Source organism: Globicephala melas, chromosome 2 (assembly GCF_963455315.2).
Source record: "Globicephala melas chromosome 2, mGloMel1.2, whole genome shotgun sequence".
NCBI classification, from domain to species: domain Eukaryota; kingdom Metazoa; phylum Chordata; class Mammalia; order Artiodactyla; family Delphinidae; genus Globicephala; species Globicephala melas.
In genome coordinates this window covers 56197469-56207692 of record NC_083315.2, presented here as the reverse complement: position 1 = coordinate 56207692, position 10224 = coordinate 56197469, and positions in this window count along the sequence as shown.

Here is a 10224-nt window from a genome sequence, read left to right as displayed (position 1 = left end):
CATGTTTCTGACCTATGTAATCTTCCTTCAGTCTGAAAAAAATATTTTAACATTTCCTGAAGGATAGGTCTGATGGTGAATTGCCTCAGCTTTTGTTTGCCTGAGAAACTCTTTAATTTCTTGTTCCCTTTTTTATTGAAGTATAGTTGACTTACAATATTATATTAGGTTCAGGTGTAAAACACAGAGATTCAATATTTTTATAGGTTACATAACATACAAAGTTATTACAAAATGTTGACTATATTCCCTGTTCTGTACATTACATCTTTGTAACTTATTTGTTTTATAACTGGTAGTTTGTACCTCTTAATCCCCTTCATTTATTTTGCCCCCTCCCCACTCATCTCTTTTCTGGTAGCCACTAGTTTGTTCTCTGTATCTGTGAGTCTGTTTCTGTTTTGTTATATTTGCTCATTTATTTTGTTTTTTAGATTCCATATATGAGTAAAAACATACAGTATTTGTCTTTCTCTGTCTGACTTATTTTACTAAGTATAATACCTTCTAGGTCCATCCATGTTGTTGTAAGTGGCAAGATTCCTTTCTTTTTTATGGCAGAGTAATATTCCAGTGTGTGTGTGTGTGTGTGTGTGTGTGTGTGTGTGTGTGTGTGTGTGTGTGTGTGTGTGTATCACATCTTCTTTATCCATTCACCTGTTGATGGACACTTAGGTTCCTTCCATATCTTGGTTATTATAAATAATGCTGCTATGAACATTGGGATGCATGTATCTTTTTGAATTACTGTTTTTGTTTTCTTCAGATAAACACCCAGGAGTGGGATTGATGGATAGTATTGTAGCTCTATTCTTAATTTTTTAAGGAGCCTCCATATTGTTCTCCACAGTGGCTGCACCAATTTACATTCTCACCAACAGTGTACTGGGATTCCCTTTTCTCCACATCCTTGTCAACACTTGTTATTTCTCGTCTTTTTGATGATAGCCATTCTGAGGTGTGAGAGCCATTCTGAGGTGTGAGGTGATCTCCTTCACTCTTGAAGGATAATTTTTCTGGATACAGAATTCTAGATTGGTTGTTTTTGTCTTTCAATCCAAAAAGCATTTCACTCCACTCTCTTCTTGCTTGCATGATTTATGAGAAGTCTGCTGTAATTCTTATCCTTTATCCTTTTTCCTCTAAGGGTAACCATTACCCTTCAACCTCCCTGGTATGGCTTCTTTCAAGATTTTCTCTTTTTTTGTATTTTGAAATTTGACTATGATATGTTTAGGTATAGGTTTTGTGTTGTGTTGTTTTATCCTGTTTGTTGTTCTTTGAGCTACTTGGATCTATGGTTTGGTGTCTGTCATTAATTTTGTAAAGTTCTCAGGTGTTATTACTTCAACTATTTATTTTGCCCTTTCCTCTCTTTTATCTACTGCTGGTATTGCAGTTACACATATGTTATGATTTTACAGTTATCTCACAGTTCTTAGATGTTCTGTACTTATTATTTCATTTATTTATCTTTTTGCTTTTAGTTTGGGAAGTTTCTGTTGATTTATACTCAAGCTCACTGCTTTTGTTCTCAGCCATGTCAAGTCTACTGATGAACCCATCAAAGATATTCTTCATTTCTGTTACAGTGGATTTTTAATTTCTGGCAGGTCCTTTTGTTTTTTACTTAGAATGTCCATCTCACTGCTTACAGTATCCATGTATTCTTGCAGATTATCTATGTTTATTAGAGCCTGTATCAGTCAGGGATCTTAAAAGAAATATATACAGCTGGGAGAGAGAGAGAGAAAGATATCAACAAATTGGCTAATGCAATTCTGGGGGCTGGCAAGTATGAAATCTGTAGTGTAGTAGTGTAGACTGGTAGGCTGGAACACTTGGTTAGGAGCTGATGCTGCAGTCTTGAGACATAATTTCTTCTTCTTAAGGGAAACCTCAGTTTTGCTCTTAAGTCTTTTTAATAGATTGGAGGAGGCCCATCCACATTTTCAAGGAAAATGTCCTTGACTTAAAGTCAATCGATTATGAAAGTTAGCTGCATCTACAAAATACTTTCACAGCAACATCTATATTAGTGTTTAATTGAATAACTGACTACTATAGCCTAGCCAACTTGACGTATAAAACTAACCATACAGAGCTCTTAAAATATTAATCATAATTATTTAAAATTATTTGATACTTCCAAAATCTCTGCTATATTTGAGTCTGGTTCTACTGCTTGAGTCTGGTTCTACTGCTCTTCAGACTGTGTTTTTCTCATCTTTTATCATGGCTTGTAAATTTTTGTGTGTGTGTGTAATCTTTTTTTTTAACATCTTTATTGGAGTATAATTGCTTTACAATGGTGTGTTAGTTTCTGCTTTATAACAAAGTGAATCAGCTATACATATACATATATCCCCATATCTCCTCCCTCTTGTGTCTCCCTCCCACCCTCCCTATCCCACCCCTCTAGGTGTTCACAAAGCACTGAGCTTATCTCCCTGTGCTATCTATTTTACATTTGGTAGTGTATATATGTCAATGCCAATCTCTCACTTCGTCTCAGCTTACCTTTACCCTTCCCCGTGGTCTCAAATCCATTCTCTAAGTCTGCGTCTTTATCCCTGTCCAGCCCCTAGGTTCTTCAAAACCATTTGGTTTTTTTAGAGTCCATATATGTGTGTTAGAATACGGTATTTGTTTTTCTCTTTCTGACTTACTTCACTCTGTGTGACAGACTCTAGGTCCATCTACCTCACAACAAAAACTCAATTTTGTTTCTTTTTACGGCTGAGTAATATTCCATTGTATATATGTGCCACATCTTCTTTATCCATTCATCTGTTGATGGACACTTAGGTTGCTTCCATGTCCTAGCTATTGTAAATAGAGCTGCAATGAACATTGTGGTATGTGACACTTTTTGAATTATTATGCCTTGTAAATTTTTGCTGAAATCTAGACATATTGTATTTGGTAATGGGAACTGGGGTAAATAGCCCTCTAGAGTGAGGACTGATGTTAATGTGGCTAGGATTGGGGCATTGCTTTATGTTTGTTTTAGGTACCAGAGGCTTCGACTTCCTCTATTAGCTTTATTTTGTCTCCTTTCTTAACTTTGGGCCCCCCTAAGTATCCCTCCTCAGAGAGAGTCTGTGTTGTACAGCTCTTTTGTCTGTAATCCACTGTTGGTATCCTGAAATCCTGTCAGTGTGGTGGTAAGGTGTGGGTGAGGGTCAGTGTTCTACAGTCTTCAAGTTATATCAATTCTTTTAGTAGACCCACGTCTCTTCCCTGTGACCTTGACAAGCGTTTCTTCTTGTATAGGTTCCCCTCCCCCCAACCCCTTCCCCTGAGTGAAACAGGCAGGCTAGAGGGGGCTGCATTGAGAGGACTATCATTTTCCATGGTTTGGAATAAGGTTGTGATAAAATATTTCCCCCCTGAAAAGTAGGTCTTTTTTATGGAGAAAGTTCTGTGTATGTTTCACAAAGATTATTCTTTTTCTCCAAAAGTGAATCTTCTTTGGATCTTTACTGTGAGAATCTGGCAAGTTTTCTTGAGGTAATGTCCATTATGTGTGGATGTCCACCTAAGATTCAGCCCCCAGGAGTTCCTCACTTTCTAGCTGGTCCCCAGTCATCCTCTAGCAATTTGTCAAAATTACCACCTAAATGTTCCTACTAGTGTATGGCTCCAGCAGCTTCTCCAGGTGAACACATCTCAGGTGTGACTCTCTAGCTTCACCTGTCTTCCTATTTCTAGGTGACAACTTGTCCTGCAACATGAGTTTTCTGATGAGTCCAATAAAAGTCAGTGCTTTTCCATTTGTCCAATTCTTCTTGTTGTAAAGACAACAATACTTGCCATCTTTTTGCATGTCAGAGCTCAAACCAGAAGTCTCCCTCTCATTGTGCTTGTAACACACATTTCCCTAATGGTTAATGATGTTGAACCACTTTTCATGGGCTTACTTCACATCCATACATTCTTTTGGTGAATTTTCTGTTCAAGTCTTAAACTCATTTTAATGAGATAATTTATTTTCTTACTGTTGAGTTGTGGGGGTTCTTTATAGATTCTGGATGCAAGTCCTTTATCAGATATAGGATTTGAAAATATTTTCTCCCATTCTGCACCTTGTCTATTCATTGTATTAAGTTTTTTTTCATAAACACTCAATTTTGATGAAGTCCAATTTAGAATTTTTAATTTAATTTTATAGCTCACGCTCTTGGTAACATATCTAAGTACTCTTTTCCTAACTCCGCATCACAAATATCTTCTTCTATGTTTTCTTCAAAAAGTGTTAGAGATTTACATTTTACATTTAGAGCTTAATCCATTTTGAGTTAATTTTTTTGTAACAGGTGTGAGGATTAGGTGCTTTTTTTTTTTTTGTCACGTAGGTACCTAATTTCTTTTTTTTTAATCACATCACCATTTGTTGAAAAGTCTATCCTTTCTCCATTGAATTACCTTTGCACCTTTGTCAAACATCAATCGTGTGGGTTTATTTATGGATTTTTGCTTTCTGTTACATTGATCTATGTATCTATCCCTTCACCGTGTTTACTGTATTTATGTATTAATTTAAAAAATCAGATAGTGTGAGTCCAACTTTGTCCTTCTTTTTCAAAACATTATTGGCTATACTCATTCTTCTGCCTTTCTATATAACTTTTAGAATCAAGCTTAGCTGTATTTTAAAAAGCTCTTGCCAGGCTTTTGATGGGAATGGAGTTAAATCTGTAGATCACTTTGGGGAGAATTGATACCTTAAATACATAGTTTCCCAATCAGTGTACAGAATAAGTCTCTCAGTCTCTCAGTTTTTTTGGCTGCAACGTGCGGCATGCAGGATCTTAGTTCTGCGACCAGGGATTGAACCCGTGCCCCCTGCAGTGGAAGTGTGGAGTCTTAACCACTGGACCACCAAGGAAGTCATGTCTCTCAATTTATTTATATCTTCTTTGATTGCTTTCACCAGTGTTTTGTAATATTCAGTATTCAATCCTGCACATGGTTTGGTAGACTTCTTTGTAAGTATTTCATTTTTTAAAGGTATTGTGAATTTTTAGAACTTTCCATTTTCATTGTTTATTGCTAGTATATATAGAAATACGATTGACAGTATAATTAAAAATGAAAAAGGAGAAGTTACAACAGACACCACAGAAATACAAAGCATCCTAAGAGACTACTACAAGCAACTCTAAGCTAATAAAATGGACAACCTGGAAGAGATGGACAAATTCTTGGAAAGGTATAACCTTCCAAGACTGAACCAGGAAGAACTAGAAAATATGAACAGACGAGTCACAAGTAATGAAATTGAAACTGTGATTAAAATTCTTCCAACAAACAAAAGTCCAGGACCAGATGGCTTCACCGGTGAATTCTATCAAACACTTTGAGAAGAGCTAACACCCATCCTTCTCAAACTCTTCCAAAAAATTGCAGAGGAAGGAACACTCCCAAATTCATTCTACGAGGCCACCATTACCCTCATACCAAAACCAAAGATACTACAAAAAAAGAAAATAACAGACCAATATCACTCATGAACATAGATGCAAAATTCCTCAAGAAAATACTAGCAAACAGAATCCAACAACACATTAAAAGGATCCTACACCATGATCAAGTGGGATTTACCCCAGGGATGCAAGGATTCTTCAGTACACTCAAATCAATGTGATACACCATATTAACAATTTGAACAATAAAAACCATATGATGGGGCTTCCCTGGTGGTGCAGTGGTTGAGAGTCCGCCCGCTGATGTAGGGGACACGGCTTTGTGCCCCCGTCTGGGAAGATCCCACATGCTGTGGAGTGGCTGGGCCCGTGAGCCATGGCCGCTGAGCCTGTGCGTCCAGAGCCTGTGCTTCACAATGGGAGAGGCAACAACAGTGAGAGGCCCACGTACTGCAAAAACACAAAAAACAAAAAACAAAAACCATATGATCATCTCAATAGATGTAGAAAAAGGTTTTGACATAATTTCAACACCTGTATATAAAAACTCTCCAGAAAGTGGGCATAGAGGGAACCTACCTCAATATAATAAAACCCATGTATGAAAAACCCACAGCAAACATCATTCTCAATGGTGCAAAACTGAAAGAATTTCATCTAAGATCAGCAACAAGACGAGAATGTCCACTCTCACCACTCTTATTCAACATAATTTTGAAAGTCTTAGCCATGGCAATCAGAGAAGAAAAATTAATAAAAGGAATACATATTGGAAACGAAGAAGTAAAGCTGTCACTGTTTGCAGATGACATGATACATAGATATACATAGATAATCCTAAAGATGCCACCAGAAAACTACTAGAGCTAATCAATGAATTTGGTAAAGTTGCAGGATACAAAATTAATGCACAGAAATCTCTTGTGTTCCTATATACTAACAATGAAAGATCAGAAAGAGAAACTAAGGAAACAATCAGATTCACCATTGCCACAAAAAGAATAAAATACCTAGGAACAAACCTACCTAAAAAGGTAAAAGACCTGTACTCAGAAAACTGTCAGACACTGATGAAAGAAATCAAAGATGACCCAGACAGTTGGAGAGGTATACCATGTTTTTGGATTGGAAGAATCAATATTGTGAAAATGACTACACTACCCAAAGCAATCTACAGATTCAATGCCATCGCTATCAAATTACCAATGGCATTTTTAAAAGAACTGTAACAAAAAAAATCTTAAAACTTGTATGGACACACAAAAGACCCTGAAGAGCCAAAGCAGTCTTGAGGGAAAAAATCGGAGCTGGAGGAATCAGACTCCTTGACTTTAGACTTTACTACAAAGCTACAGTAATCAAGACAATATGGTACTAGCACAAAAACAGAAATATAGATCAATGGAACAGGATAGAAAGCCCAGAGATAAACCTATGCACCTATGGTCAACTAATCTATGACAAAGGAGGCAAGGATATACAATGGAGAAAAGACAGTCCCTTCAATAAGTGTTGCTGCAAAAACTGGATAGCTACATGTTACAGAATGAAATTAGAACACTCCCTAAAACCATACACAAAAATAAATTCAAAATGGACTAGAGACCTAAATGTAAGACCGGTCACTGTAAAACTCTTAGAGGAAAACATAGGTAGAACACTCTTTGACATAAATCACAGCAATATCTTTTTTACCCACCTCCTAGAGTAATGGAAATAAAAAGAAAAGTAAACAAATGGGACCTAATTAAACTTAAAAGCTTTTGCACAGCAAAGGAAACTATAAACAAGAAGAAAAGACAACCCTCAGAATGGGAGAAGATATTTGCAAATGGATCAACAAAGGATTAATCTCCAAAATATATAAACAGCCCATGCAGCTCAATATTAAAAAAAACAAACAATGCAATCAAAGAATGGGCAGAAGACCTAAACAGACATTTCTCCAAAGAAAATATGCAGGTGGCTAAGAGGCACAACATCACTAATTATTAGAGAAATGCAAATCAAAACTACAGTGAATTATCACCTCACACTGGTCAGAATGGCCATTATCAGAAAATCTACAAACAATAAATGCTGGAGAGGGTGTGGAGAAAAGGGAACCGTCTTGCACTGTTGGTGGGAATGTAAATCGATATGATGATTATGGAGAACAGTATGGAGGTTCCTTAAAAAACTAAAAATAGAATTACCATATGACCCAGCAATCCCACTCCTGGGCGTATACCCTGAGAAAACCATAATTCAGAAAGAGTCACGCTCCCCAATATTCTTTGCAGCACTGTTTACAATTGCCAGGTCATGGAAACAACCTAAATGTCCATCGACAGATGAATGGATAAAGAAGATGTGGTACATATATACAATGGAATATTACTCAGCCATAAAAAAGAATGAAACTGGGTCATTTGTAGAGACGTGGATGGACCTAGAGACTGTCATACAAAGGAGTGAAGTATGTCAGAAAGAGAAAAACAAGTACCGCATGCTAACGCATATATGTGGAATCTAGAAAAATGGTACAGATGAATTGGTTTGCAAGGCAGAAATAGAGACAGAGATGTAGAGAACAAACGTATGGACACCAAAGGGGGAAAGTGGTGGGGGAGGGGTGGTGGTGGTGGGATGAATTGGGAGATTCATTTTAGACTCATCTGTCTAAAATGAAATCACAACAAAAGTTAAAATGAATGATAACAAAAGCACAATATATCCAAATGCAGGGATTGCAGCTAAGGATGTGCTTAGAAGAATTCTTCCCACATGTCACAGAACAACTAAGCCCGTGCACCACAACCACTGAGCCTGTGCTGTAGAACCTGCGAGCCATGACTACTGAGCCCATGTGCCACAACTACTGAAGCCTGCGTGCCTGGGGCCCATGCTCTGCAACAAGAGAAGCCACCGCAATGAGAAGGCCACGCACTGCACTGAAGAGGAGCCCCCACTCGCCACAACTAGAGAAAGCCCATACACAGCAACAAAGACCCAACACAGCCATAAATAAATAAATAAATAATTTTATTTTGAATAAATAAATAAATTTTTAGGAAAATGTCCAATTGTTTTTCAAAGGGGTTACATCATTTTATATTTTATATTCCCACAGTATGACATGAGTGTTCCAATATATTCGTATTCTCATAACACTTGGTAAGGTCAGTGTTTTGTTTTGTTTTTAATTTTAATTTTAGTGATTCTAGTGGTCATGGAGTGGTATCTCATTGTGGGGTTTTTTTTGTGGTCCGCAGGCCTCTCACCACTGTGGCCTCTCCCTTTGCAGAGCACAGGCTCCTTATGTGCAGGCTCAGTGGCCATGGCCCACGGGCCCAGCTGCTCCACTGTATGTGGGATCCTCCCAGACCGGGGCACAAACCCGCATCCCCTGCATCGGCAGGCAGACTCTCAACCACTGCGCCACCAGGGAAGCCCCTCATTGTGGTTTTAATTTGCATCTCCCTGAAGACTAATACTGTTAGGCATATTTTCATGTGCTTATTGGCTATTTGTATTTCTTTATTTGTGAAGTGTCTGTTCAAATATTTTCCTTTATTAATAGTTTGTCTTTTGTTATTGTTTTGTAAGAACTCTTTCAAACTTCTGAATACAAGTCCTTTTTCTGATACATTCATGGCAAATATTTTCTCTTAGGATGTGGCTTGCCGTTTTGTTTTCTTAATAGTTACCTTTGAAGAGCAAAATTTTTAAATTTTGGTGAAATTCAAATTATTTATTTATATTTTATTATTTGGCATTTTGTGTTCCTACCTCAAGGTCACAACCATTTTCTGTTTTCTTCTAGAAGTTTTATAGCTTTAGGTTTTCAGTTTAGGTGTCTAATCCATGTGTTGTTAATTTTGTTTATGGTGGGGGTAATGGTTAATGCTCATTTTATTGCTACTGGCTCTCCAATTGTTCTGGCATGCTTTATTGAAAGATTCTTTTCCCACATTGAATTGCTTTAAACCCATAGTCAAAAGTCAAATCTAGACTCTGTTGTGTCATATTTATCTATTTGTTTATCTTAATGCCAATACCAATATCTTGATTAATGTTGTATCACATGAAGTCTCAAAATCAGGAAGAATGAGTCTTCCAAATTTGTTTTCTTTTCTTTTTTTGATTATTTTTATAAAAGTCTCTGCATTTTTATACACATTTTAACATTAACCTGTCAATTTCTTTTGAAAAGTTTTCTAGAATTTTACTTGGAATTGTGTTGAATCTATAGAACAATTTGGGCACAGTTAACATCTTTTTTTTTTTTTTTTTTTTTGTGGTACACAGGCCTCTCACTGTTGTGGCACGCAGGCCTCTCAGTGTTGTGGCCTCTCCCATTGCGGAGCACAGGCTCCGGACGCGCAGGCTCAGCGGCCATGGCTCACGGGCCTAGCCGCTCTGAGGTATGTGGGATCTTCTCGGACTGGGGCATGAACCTGTGTCCCCTGCATCGGCAGGCGGACTCTCAACCACTGCGCCACCAGGGAAGCCCTTTAACATCTTTTTAAAAAAACTTTTATTTATTCAAGTATAGTTGATTTGCAATATTATATTAGTTTCAAGTGTACAGAATAGTGATTCAGTATTTTTGCAGATTATACTCCATTTTAGGTTATTACAAGATAACGGCTATACACAGTATATCCTTGTTGCTTATCTATTTTATATGTAGTAGTTTGTATCTATTAATCCCATACCCATAATTTGTTCCTCCCCCTTTCCCTCTCCCCTTTGGTAACCACAAGTTTGCTTTCTATATCTGTGAGTCTGTTTCTGTTTTGCATATACATTC